The sequence below is a fragment of the Kogia breviceps genome, chromosome 17 (assembly GCF_026419965.1).
Source record: "Kogia breviceps isolate mKogBre1 chromosome 17, mKogBre1 haplotype 1, whole genome shotgun sequence".
NCBI classification, from domain to species: Eukaryota; Metazoa; Chordata; class Mammalia; order Artiodactyla; family Physeteridae; genus Kogia; species Kogia breviceps.
Window position 1 is genome coordinate 15,930,086 of NC_081326.1, and position 12,977 is coordinate 15,943,062.

A 12,977-nucleotide genomic window follows, 5' to 3' on the forward strand; every position below is an offset into this window, starting at 1 on the left:
AACTGTGCAGGCTGTCTCTATCTCGTGCCTGTTGAGGAGCCCATGGGTCGGCAACCCAGAGAGCCCAGTGATATTATTATTCAAGTTCATCCCGTCTTTACCTCGACATGAAGGTAGGGAAAGTTCTGGGTGTCCATTCGGTGACCTCCCCAAGGAGGAACTTGGCACAGTTCTCTAGATGACAGGGAGAGCAGGCCAAAGAAAGGAAGCCAGAGTATGAATAGCGCCCCCGTGGGAAGCTAAGTTACGGCTGCCACCGACCAGGCTTTTCCTTCAAACCCAGGAAAGCGGGGTTTGGGGGCTGACGACGGCCCCCAAGCGGAGCTGGAGGTGCTCGGGGGAAAGTCAGAGCCTCTCTGCTCTCCTAGTTATCCCCGCGCTCTTTCCCCGGGAGGATACTCCGGGCCCCGTCACTCAGGAGCGGTCTCACCTCGCCCCAGTTCCCCGGGTCGAGCTGCCGGCCAGGGTCAGGGGCGTGTGAGGCGGGCGGGGGGAGAGCCTAGCAGCCGAGAGCAGAAGGGCCCAGGGAATCCCGCGAAGCCGCTCGAGCGCCTCCCGGCGGGGCGCTCAGGGCTTTCCCCGTCGCCCTGTCCGCGGCGCCCCCGGGGCCGCGGACCCTCCCGCTCCGCAGAGCGGCAGCCGCCGAGGGAAGCAGGTGGGTGTGCAGCCGGGCCCGGGCCGCTGGGAGCGGCGGGCGCGCGGGAGGAGTGGGAGGCGCCCGCCAAGGTGTGGGCGGCGCCCTCTCGCCCGTGCCCCGGGCCCCGGGGCGCTGTCCTCCTCTCGAGCAGACAGCTCCCGTGCCGCCAGGCCGAGCCCAGGCATCCCCGGCGGTGCCCGGCCGGCCGCGCAGCCCCGTCAGCCCGGCCGCCGCCCACCTCGAGAGCTGCTAGCGCCCAGGAAGAGGAAGAGAAGGAGGCGGCGGCGGCGGTCGCTCTAGCCCGCGGGTGCGCGGAGCGCGGGAGGAGGCGGAGCGCGAGGCGGGGTGGCCGCGGGCCGGTGTGCGCGCCCAAGCCGGCGCCCCCGAGCGCCCCGCCTCGCCTCCCGCGCCCAGCCTCTCCCCGGCTCCGCCACAGACACACACCCACCAAGCACCCACCGCCCTCCGCCCCCGCTGGCCGCCGCCGCCGCCGCCGCCGCGCCGCGGGCCACCCGAGCGAGCGGCAACTCCCCGGCTGGCGCGGCTCGCCCTCCCGGCTCCTTCTGCGCGGCGAGCTCAGCCCCGCTCGATTTTTCCTTTTCCATCCCAGCCCTCTCTTGTCTGGGCGGCGGCGGCGGCGGCGGCGGCGGCGGCGGCGGCAGGGGGATGGGGGCCCGCGAGGGGAAGGGGGTGAAGATCGATGAAGATTATTGTTCTTTTTAAGGATGCCTTAGCTTCCTCCGCCGCCTCTCCTTTGAGCCTTCCTACTAGAGACCGTGAACCAGAGTCAGGGATGTAAAGAGAGGGGTGAAAAACAAAAAAAACCAAAAAAAACAAAAAACAAAAAACGCCAGGAGCTCCAGCCAGCCGGGGAGACCCTCCTCTCCGTGGAGGGGAGGGGGATTTCCAGCGACAGATCATTGGCGAAGGGCACCGTCGCGGGGAGAGGAGCCCCGGAGGGAGCGGGGAATCCCACAGCCCTTTGTGGTGCCCGAGCCCGTGCCGCCTGCAGAGCGGGGTCGGTGGGAGCTAGGTAAGTGGCGGGGGCATTGCTGCTCCCCGAAGGGGTCTTCCTTTAAGAATGAATCATCGTGGGCAGCCTAGCCAGACTTGAGTTGCTAAAGGAATTGGAAACTGCCATATGGCACCGAGTGGACTTACACACGAAGCTGACTTAGCCCCGAGAGGGTTATTAATGCAAGACTCCATCCCCGTGGGGAAGGCGCTCAAGTGTCAGCCCCTGAAAAGCTTCCGAGCAGTCTGCCTGGGAAGGGATGGGAGATGTTATTTCTAGGAGATGAGCTCTTGTTGCCTTCTGTTCATTTGTTGGTAAATGCCACACTCACATGCACACACTTGTGGGACCGGATTCGGGGAGTGTTGATGTCTCTGATGTATGAACAGTCCTCAGAACACAGAGACGTGCATGCATTCTGTTCTGCGAGCGGCGCACGGTCTCCGTTCTGTAGCACAGGGTTCCTGAGAGAGAGAATGAGTCTCTAAGGAAAGAGCTTCATGGCTGTTTCCAACACACTCTGCTTAGGGGACCTGGGAATACAACTGCTTTGAATGGCACCAAAAGACACCGACCATTTGCCTCGTCGTTTGCTTCCAGTGCTAATGACCGTTTTCAGAATAGTATGCTACCATCCATTTTCTCGAATTATGAGCATTTTTGTGTATTCATTCATAAAAATTTTCAGTGTGCAGTATGCAAAGACATGCCATGTATACATCATTTATGACCGCACAAGTGTAATAATAATAGATTACACTGAAAAATTTAAGATGCACAGATATACGCTGGGTTCATTTCATGCAGGTTCAGCATTCCTTCTAATCAAGTTATGCAATAATATGTCAGTATTTTAAATAGTATTTCACATTTCTGTTTTTGCATTGATGGGTTTTGGAATTTTCTTGGAAATCTGATTTTTTAAGCTCAGCTCAAAGGAAAAATCAGGATTTGTTATTGTTTTTAAATATGTAGTATTGTGTGGGACAGAGGTCTCTTGGGTTATTTACCAAAAAACATCAGTCGAGATAATCACATTTCATAGAACAAGAGAAAGATACATTCCAGTCAAAAATCTAAAGTCTAACTTGTTGGTACTGAATAACTTACAGGAAAGATTTTGAAAAAGAGGGTATCATTAAAAAAATTATGTAGGTATAAAATAAAGTTTTACTTTATTTCACTCTTTAGAGGGGTGTGTGTATGTCTGTGTGTGTGTGTGTGTGTGAATAAATATAAAGTTGTACGAAGCTTACTTGTCATACATGAATAAGCTCTACGGACATCAGTACTAGAGAGTTCTTGGTTCTTAAATTAATCAGAACTTAAACAGTTCAGTAATTGGGTGCACTGTACATGTGTCTGTGCATTTAATTGCTTCTAGAGGTGGTGTTTTTAATGTAAGGCATAAATACATGATTACTTACTTGTTTGGCTACAGTTCTGAGAATTTGGAGGACCCAATGTATAAACACCTTTTCCCCCACTGAATGAAAAGTAACTTCCTCACCTAAAAGAGTTAATATGCCTCCACCAAGCAAATACTGTACTCCTCTCCCTCATGCTGTCAGATTCAGACCAGTTGTTTATCACAAATAGAATTGTGTCTAATGCACTCCTTTTCCTTTTCTGGCACAACTCAGACTCTTGGAGAAAGGAGTGAATCACTTGGCAGTTCTCTTTGCATTCTTCCTCCTTTCAACCTGCACCTTGCCCTCTCCGTGTTAGTGTTCCCAAACCTCCCTCATACCCAAATATACACACCGCTTCCAGAAAATAACTCCATTGCCTGCCACTTTGAGAATGCTAGTGTCTCTGTTTTCTTTTGCTCCTGTGTTTTTCTAAGTAGAATCAATCCGTGCATCTGTCGAAACTATTCTCACTTGTCTCCACATCCCACAGTTCAGTTTTCCAGGCATACGTGTTTGCTGAATATTCAGATGGGATTAGTGAAAATTATTACCTTAGCCAATCTTTTCTGTTTGGTTTTTAAAGTTTCCTTGTTGATGCCTTGGAGCCACTGTAAGCATGAACTCGCCCTTCTAATTTCCAGCATGGTAGCAAAAGTGAGACTGCTAGCGAAACAAAATGACAGGATAGGCTTTCAGTCACATTCTTGGCAACTTTAAAAGCATGTCTGTCCAGGTTTCTTGCATACCTGCCTGCGTATCTGTGGAAAATATTCTTTACGCATGAAACATTTTTTTTCTTGAATTTATATCTGGCATTTTGAAATGGTGTTCAAAGAGAGACTGGTGTATGTGTATGTATGTACATATTAAGTATATATAGACATATAATTAATTAAGGCAGATTCAGGAAGAGGATCATGAAAATTTGTCACAGTCTAGGCATTGAGGAATTATTAGAAGACAGTAATAATAATAATAACTTTTATTAAAATGTTTAAAAATTTAAATTAAATTAAAGCATTATTATTAAAAACATACACGTGTGTGTGTTATGAAAGTAAACCAAATTTCTGGTAAAAATTGGAAATCTACATGATAATTTCATTCTGATCTAATGTGTTTTTTCTTGATAAATTATAAGGACGTAATTAGTTCCTTGAAATTTGCTATCCCTTAGAGAGACTAATTCCTAAGAAGCATCGTTAAAGTTGATAGGACATCTCCTCATGAACATTTTTAGGTAAATATATAAGGTTAAGACTTTCCATTTACTTCAGAATGTGATATTACTTGAAGTTTACTTGTATTTGTCAAGTGGATTTTACAAAAAACTCTGATGCCTATTATTTTCATAAGGGCTTCAGAGGAGTGGAGGGTGCACATGCATTATATGTGATATTTTTTCAGTTCAGGGTATATTTTAAGGTAAGAGTTTATAGCCTTGTTACTCCTGAAGTGATAAAATAAACTTTATAAAGCAGCACAGCCTTCAAATTTTTAGTCATATACCTCAAGTATCTTTGTACTTTGGATCTATAGTCCATTCTTGTTCATTGCTTATTTCCTCCTTGAGCTTCTAAAATATGTATTCCCACCAACTCTTCACCGAAAATCCAGGTTGTCTGGCAGAAGGTCAAGTGTGTAAGACTCGACACTCCTTGGCCTGTGTAAGCCAGATCCTACTGTATTATCTTTAAGGGAAAAGTGCCTGTTCCTGTAGGTTGAATTGTACCTATCTGTGCTGTCTGATTTAATGCCATGTATCTACTCACTAACTTATTCATTAATTCATTTAATACCCATTATGTGTAAGAAGAAGAGTGCTTGATTAGAATGTAACAAACACAAAAGAGATAGAAGACATAGTCCTTGCCCCCCAAGGATTTTTACAGTATAGAGAGTAAAACTTGAATAACTAATTATAGAATTGTGTGTATGGTTCAAAATCAGGGATCTCTTGCATACATACGTGCAGTTCACAATTTCATTCTTAATAAATTAATTAAGGCAGATTCAGGAAGAGGATCATGAAAATTTGTCACAGTCTAGGCATTGGGGAATTATTAGAAGACAACAATAATAATAATAGCCTTTACTAAAATTTTTAAAAATGTAAATTAAATTAAAGCATTATTATAAATAACATTTATATTATTATTTTATTTATGTCAATAAAATAAATTTATTTTCATTATTATTATTGTAACACATAGTTGAGCCAACCACTTTTTAAGTGTTTCAAAAATGCTAAGTATTTTAATTCTCACAACCACCCTATGAGGCAGCCATCACTAATACTCTGTTATATAGACGTAAAAGTTAAATTACAGAGACTTTTCTTGTCTAAAGTCACATAGGAAGTAAATGATACAGTCAAGCTTGAACCCAGGCATTCTGGCTTCACTTAACCACTATGATATTAAATATTAAGAAGTGTGATCTCCGGCGGAATGAGAAATGATATTTTTCAGCTCCTAGATTTATTTGGAGCTATATCCTCCCATTAAGGGATACCATAGTTATTATGACAGGGAATGCTTGGAAAAGACCAAAATAGGGACTTCATTTTAAATAGGAGAAAACCCCAAAACTTTCATTATGAATTTGAAATAAGAAGGTAGTTTAGAGGCTGATTTTTAAAAGATGGGTGGAATTTTATCAGAATGCTGAAACATTAGGAAGTACTGCCTTTACAGTGACCAGAGACTAACACTGGGCAAGACACGTGATCTGACTGGTCAATTTCTAATGGTAGTTTATTTTATATTCAGTTTCAGGTTTTTTAAAAAAATGTGAATTATTTGGAATAAAGTATAGTATTATAAATATTTTAAATTTATTTTTTAGAATTAAATATTCATATATTGAAAGGAAGTTATTCGTTTTGCAATATAATTTTCTTTTACCCCTGTCCCCACTTTTTCTTCTGTAAAATATACCCCCAATATATTGGAAATTGGAATATAGTCACTTAACAGGTTTACTTTATTTTTTAAAAAATTTAAAAATTTATTTATTTTATTTATTTATTTTTGGCTTCATGTGGGCTTTTTCTAGTTGCGGCGAGTGTGGGCTACTCTTTGTTATGGTGCACGGGCTTCTCATTGTGGTGGCTTCTCTTGTTGTGGAGCACGGGCTCTCGGCACGCGGGCTTCAGTAGTTGTGGCACGTGGGCTCAGCAGTTGTGTCTCGCCGGCTCTAGAGCGCAGGCTCATTAGTTGTGGTGCATGGGCTTAGTTGCTTCCAGGCATGTGGGATCTTCCCGGACCAGGGCTTGAACCCATGTCCCCTGCTTTGGCAGGGGGATTCTTAACCACTGCGCCACCAGGGAAGCCGCCAGGTTTACTTTCTAGTTTATTGTCTAGAGTGCATTTATTTTACTAAGTGATAAATAACTATAAGGAAACCATGAAAGCATAAATCAAATCATAAGTTGAGTTTTTCATGAAGAAAAGTTTTTATAAGATTTAAAGTAAAGTTCTTTTGAAATATCAACTGCTTCTGTTTATAAGAAAAATACCATCATTAAATTTGGAAGATAAAATGGCCAAGTATTGCCTGCAGGATGCCATACAATCCAATCTTTAGATACAGCCTAATGATTGATTGACATTTTAATTTCTCTCACAGATGTTAGGTCTCATAGGCCCAGTTGCACTGTGTTATAGACAACTCTCAACCTGCAACTGGCTTGGAGCATAAAGGTTGATTTTAAAAGTTTGGGTTTTTGGAAACATGTAATACATTTATAGAAACAGTACTTTAGATGATGCTTCAGTGTCCAGACCAATCCACAAATACCCTGTGAATCGATAATATACCTGGAATACAGTACTGTTAGTACTAAAAACACAGCTATGGGCTTCCCTGGTGGCGCAGTGGTTTAGAGTCCGCCTGCTGATGCAGGGGATGCGGGTTCGTACCCTGGTCCGGGAGGATCCCACATGCCGCGGAGCGGCTGGGCCTGTGAGCCATGGCCGCTGAGCCTGCGCGTCCGGAGCCTGTGCTCTGCAACGGGAGAGGCCACAACGGTGAGAGGCCCACGTACCACACACACACACACATAAAACCCACAGCCATTATGTATAGCAATATTCCCGGGGAATAATTTGACTTAAATATTACTTATTTACTGCCGCTTCTATGCAGGGTTCTTTCAGGATACAGAGGTGAACACAGTACTGCCCGGCCCAACAAGGAGGAGAGAAAATTGAGTTTGTACGTAACCGACTCTGACATTAGCCAGAATGAAGAAAGCTTTATAATATTGGTACAGGCAAAATGTTGAATAATTGATTCAGAGTTCTATGGAGAGAGCCAGGGACTGCATACCTCTCAGGATTCTCATTTGTTATTTCATCCTTAAGGTATCTACTGAGCTGCTTCTCTGTGTCAAGCCCTAAGCGAGGTGTTGGGGACACAAATATGAATGAACACAGTACTGCCCGGCCCAACAAGGAGGAGAGAAAATTGAGTTTGTACGTAACCGACTCTGACATTAGCCAGAATGAAGAAAGCTTTATAATATTGGTACAGGCAAAATGTTGAATAATTGATTCAGAGTTCTATGGAGAGAGCCAGGGACTGCATACCTCTCAGGATTCTCATTTGTTATTTCATCCTTAAGGTATCTACTGAGCTGCTTCTCTGTGTCAAGCCCTAAGCGAGGTGTTGGGGACACAAATATGAATGAACACAGTACTGCCCGGCCCAACAAGGAGGAGAGAAAATTGAGTTTGTACGTAACCGACTCTGACATTAGCCAGAATGAAGAAAGCTTTATAATATTGGTACAGGCAAAATGTTGAATAATTGATTCAGAGTTCTATGGAGAGAGCCAGGGACTGCATACCTCTCAGGATTCTCATTTGTTATTTCATCCTTAAGGTATCTACTGAGCTGCTTCTCTGTGTCAAGCCCTAAGCGAGGTGTTGGGGACACAAATATGAATAAGACATCATACATTCACAGCCTACACATGTAGACACATAAATCATAACAAAACGTCTTAAAAGCTATTGGTGGAGCAGGATGGCAGTTTAGCTGAGTAGTTGCCTGACAAAAGCATCCCAAGAGTAAAAAAAAAAATATGATTTCTTTGAATTCCTAGATGCATGTAGCTGTGATTCTCTACTCAGTCAGACCCAATGCCCCCTTTTCCTCAAGCAGTGTTTTGTAATATCCCTTTTACTTTCCTGAAATGATATTACAGATAGTATAACCTGTCTACACATGTAATGTTTCAAAAATCAATATAAATTCTCTATCTGTAATAGAAAGAAGAAAAACAAGGAAAGCAGCTTATGAAAATTGCAAGTATATCAATATGTGTACGCTCAGGTATACTACAGTAAAAGATGTCATAAAGCAGTCAGGTGCTTGCTACTTGAAATGCACGAATTTGGACTTAAGAGAAAATATTCGACTGAATATCAATGACACTTTTGTATATTTGGCATTTTGAAATAAGAACAAAGTAACTATGTTCATTGAGTGTGACAGCTACCGTTGCAAACAGATGTGGGTGTGTTATATTAGTGAACCAGTTAACACGAGCAGTGTTATAGTGGGTGATGTGACTTTCCGAAATGGTGAGCAGATCCTGGTGAAGTTCCCAATATGGTAGTTACATTCCTAGAACATTCCTACGTGAAAATATTTTGTATACAACAAGGTTAGAATCTAGTCACGGATAATAATACGCAAGCTTTTCATTTACTGATGTATCTGATGAAAGTGTAAAAATAATGGAGGACACAGAATTTCTACCCACATTTTGTAGGGTTTCTTGCATTCCTGGGCCTTGCCTTCCAAATACTTAACAATTTTAGAAGACTCAGTCAAAAGGACTGGATTAATCCCATTCAGCAGCACTGATTGTGGCTATATTCTCCTACAGAAGGAAGCCACTGTAATTCTAATGCATAATTGGGCTATTTTGAAAAATCAGACTTCTCTAAGTTTTTCGTCAGAAGGGAAGTTTAGAGGCTGCCTAAATAATAAACAAAATAAGCAGCAACAAAATTCAACCCCTTAGATTTCTAAGCACTAGAAACAAAGTAATAGTAGGCACAATATGCAAAGCTGGCTAATCTGATCATAACTGTCAGAGTTTTATTTTCTGCGTGGGAGTGTCAGACAAGACTTCACAGTTGAAGTGACATCTCAGCTAATTTTTAAGAGATGAGTAAGCGGCCTCCAGGCTAAAAAGGAGGCAGATGGATATAACATTCTCGGTGGAGGGAACAGCATTTGCAAAGCAGTGTCGTAAAAAAGGGCTTGGCTGTTCATTGGGGCTCAGCCTGTCGGCAGTTGTAGGGAAGTGATGACAGCTAAGACTGAAGAACTTGGGGGTTAAATGTGAAAGGTGTTGTATGCCCTGCAAAGCCCCTTGGGTTTAATCCTGTAGGACAGGCAGTGGAGATCATCTGCAGTTTTAAATAGAGTGAAGTGGTCCACTTTTACTGGGGGACAGTCTCTGAGCTAGCACAGGAAGAGGGACCATAAGGAGAAAAGAGATTGATGCCTGGGGGACGAGCTGGGAGACGGTTGAGGAGTACAGGTAGGATAAGGTCCAGGACTTAACTTTAAAAGGAATGGTGAAGAAGTGGAGAAGGGTTGGGATACTCTGGAGCAAACAGCTGTAAATATAAAGTGTCTCCAAATCATCCAGCTCCCGTCATAGCAGGCTTGAAGCCCCTTTCTTCTTCAAAGGTCATTGTATTAGTTAAGGTAACTTGAGCTTCTGGAATAAACCTCCATTTTGCAGTAATTAATAGAGTAGAAGATTATTTTTGGCTCGTATGAGAGTCCACTGTGTGTGTTCCATGAAGTGACTTGGGGACCCAGATTCTTTCAATCTACGCTAGGGACTTGGAGTTCTTTGCGTCTAGCTGGCAGCTGTGGAAGAGAACGAGTGCAGAGAAGGCACGTCCAAGAAGTGACACGCTTTGCTGCCATTCACATTCTGTTAGCGAGATGATCACATCACTCTCTCTAAACACAGAGAGGGGAATATGTAACCCCTGGCTGGGCAGCAGCTCCCTGGCAACATTCCTCTATCATGAAAGGGGAAGCACAGATTTTGCTAAACAGCTATTTGTATCATATTCTGCCTCTGTGGCTACTATGTAGGAAAACCTCAGCCCCAGGAGACTACCTGAATCCTTCTTGGTCGCTGCATCCCTTTCAACGTCCAGGTTCTGTGGACAATAATGCTAAACCCCTCCTCCCCAATTAAACCTGTATATGGCCCCTCCTTGTCCAGAAACCTTGAAACTTAAAAGGCAGGTAACTGGCCTCCTATTCTACAATGATGGATCGGGTTTAGAATGATTGCATTCAAAATTCCCCTTTGGAAGAGGGAAGAATGGGAGACAGAAAGCAGTCATTGGCCCGTAATATGAAAGAAATCCCATTACACGTTGCTGAAGACCTCCTGCTCTGGCAGTAGGGGGAACTCCTCTATTAGACTCTGGTTTTGCTGTCTTGGAAGAACTCCTTTGTTCATCGTTCTCTGTAGCCCTGGTCACCTTCTGGAAGGTTCTTCCTTGTCCATTACTCTCCATGGCTACATTCAGAATGGGTGTTGAGAAGTATATCCTTCTTGGGAGTTATATTGCTTTCTCAGCCAGCTTCTTGCTGGATTGGATGCCTTGAGGTTGTTTGTTTGTTTGTTTTTGCCTGTGTTGGGCCTTCATTGCCACACACGGGTTTTCTCTAGTTGCGGTGAGCGAGGGCTACTCCTAGTTGTGGTGTGCAGGCTTCTCGTTGTGGTGGCTTCTCTTGTTGCGGAGCACGGCCTCTAGGCGCACGGGCTTCGGTAGTTGTGGCTTGCGGGCTCTAGAGCGCACGCTCAGTAGTTGTGGCGCACAGGCTTAGTTGCTCCGAGGCATGTGGGATCTTCCCGGACCAGGGCTTGAACCTGTGTCCCCTGCATTGGCAGGCGGGTTCTTAACCACTGCACCACCAGGGAAGCCCCGAGGTTGTTTTATACTCGCTAGAAATTAGGCTCCTAGTTTCTTTGACAATACAATTCCCTCAAAATCTTCATAGGTTTCTTATCTATTTGCTGTCAGTTACACCACTGCCTACCATGTAAGTTCTTTCCTATTTATAATTCTTGAACCTCCCTCATTTCTTTGCTCATGTCTCAACCACCTGTGTCTCGAGTGGTTATTTTCAGGTCATCTGAAACAATAGGCTTGGGTGGTTAGGTAACTTCATTAATCAGATCTTTGCTGCAAGGCTGAGTCCCTTTTCTAACCGGGAAGTCTTAATGGACATTTGTTATTCAAATCCTTTTTCAGTGTCATTCCTCACAGAGTCTCTGAAGCAGGGGTTTGTTCCAGCTTTGTAGTCTTATATTTCTAGAGTTTGGCTCTTTGCCCTTATTTCTGTTCTCAAACTAGCCAATTCTTTCATACGTTCATCCATTATCTTGTGATACCTTGATATAGGCAGTGAGAGGCAACCATCACATACTAGCACTCTGTCTCGTTCCAACCATTTCCTCTGGAGCTGTAGACCTGCTCTCTAAGTTATCACAGCTTTGCCAGGGCATAGCAGGGTGCCAGGTCTCTGGTCGTTTTTTCCTCGGCAATGGCCAGCAGCACACAATCAGATTTTTGTTACGGCAGCACCCACCTCAAGGTATCAATTTCAGAATAAGTTAGGATGATGCTAGCTGCTGTAATGAACTAAACTGTTAGTGGCTAAACATAATAAATGTTTATTTCTCACCCACATCACAGTCAGATGGAGAGAGAGCAGCAGTGAACATTGAAAAGACATCGTCTTCTTAAACCTCCTGGCTCATATGTGACAACAACACTTCCGCTTATAGTCCACTGATAACAGCTAGTCAGATGGCTCACCTAGATGCAGGGGGGCTGGGAAGTGTTATCCCAGCCTCCCCAGAACTCTCAGTGACAACTCTTGCTTACAAAATTGAAACCTGAGCTTAGGTAGACAATTACCTGTTTCCTGCTGCCGTCATCTTCCTCCAGAATAAATTAGGGGGAAAGGGTTTGACCCGCATTCACTCGCTAGGTAACCCACGCTATTGATGGCATCTCCTCCATCTCACTCCTGTCCTGTCTTTGGCTCCTGACCCAGACTTCTGGGACTACCACACATTTTCCTTCATTCTCTACATCATCCCTGGTGTAAGGCTCTGGTAGATTACAGACTCTGGCTGAGTGCTCTGGGATAAAGGATGGTAATTACACCATAGACAAGAAACGAATTCTAATTGAATGTTAGACGTCTCTGCTCTTAGAAATGTATTTGCCACTTCTCACCACTGGGGGTTTGCTCACCGGCCCGGTTCTCTCTGGGGCCCAGATACCAGCCATTTGCTAGGCCTTTCTCTTGCTTCAGACTCTTCCTCACATCTCTTCATCTAAAATTTTCCCTCTATCCTTTGCCAAGGTGCCAGTGGACTTGGTGTGTAAGTCCACAAGGGGATTTGCCTGGAATAGGCGAAGAAAGTCCATGACGATTTTTTCTGAGACAAAGCAGCGGTTCTTTCACTAAGAGGGCTTGTTGCTTTCTCATAGTCCAGTTGGCTCCAAGTTGTAGCCAGTTTTTAAAAAGATATGCACTTAGGGCTTCCCTGGTGGCGCAGTGGTTGAGAGTCTGGCTCCCGGTGCAGGGGACGCCGGTTCGTGCCCCGGTCCGGGAGGATCCCACATGCCGCGGAGCGGCTGAGCCCGTGAGCCATGGCCGCTGAGCCTGCGCGTCCGGAGCCTGCGCTCCGCAACGGGAGAGGCCACAACAGTGAGAGGCCTGTGTACCGCAAAAAAAAAAAAAGAAAGATATGCACTTGGCAAATATTTATTAAGCACTTTTCATATGTAAAGCACTCTTCTGCATCACCAGGTTAAACAAAATTGGTCTTTACCCTTGCTGG

At 44.5% G+C, this 12,977-nt stretch overlaps 1 protein-coding gene across 2 annotated transcripts in view; it reads left to right on the forward strand.

Annotated features, from left to right (window-relative positions):
• The first annotated feature begins 1,129 nt into the window (after positions 1 to 1,129).
• The window catches only part of KCNB2 (potassium voltage-gated channel subfamily B member 2), a 365,241-nt gene continuing 353,393 nt past the window's right edge, over positions 1,130 to 12,977 (forward strand). The window contains exon 1 of one of the 2 annotated variants that reach the window (XM_059042922.2): positions 1,130 to 1,670. The gene's annotated coding sequence lies outside the window, so the exon portion shown is untranslated. The remainder of the gene's footprint in view (positions 1,671 to 12,977) is intronic. The other variant, XM_067017413.1, reaches the window with a different exon arrangement.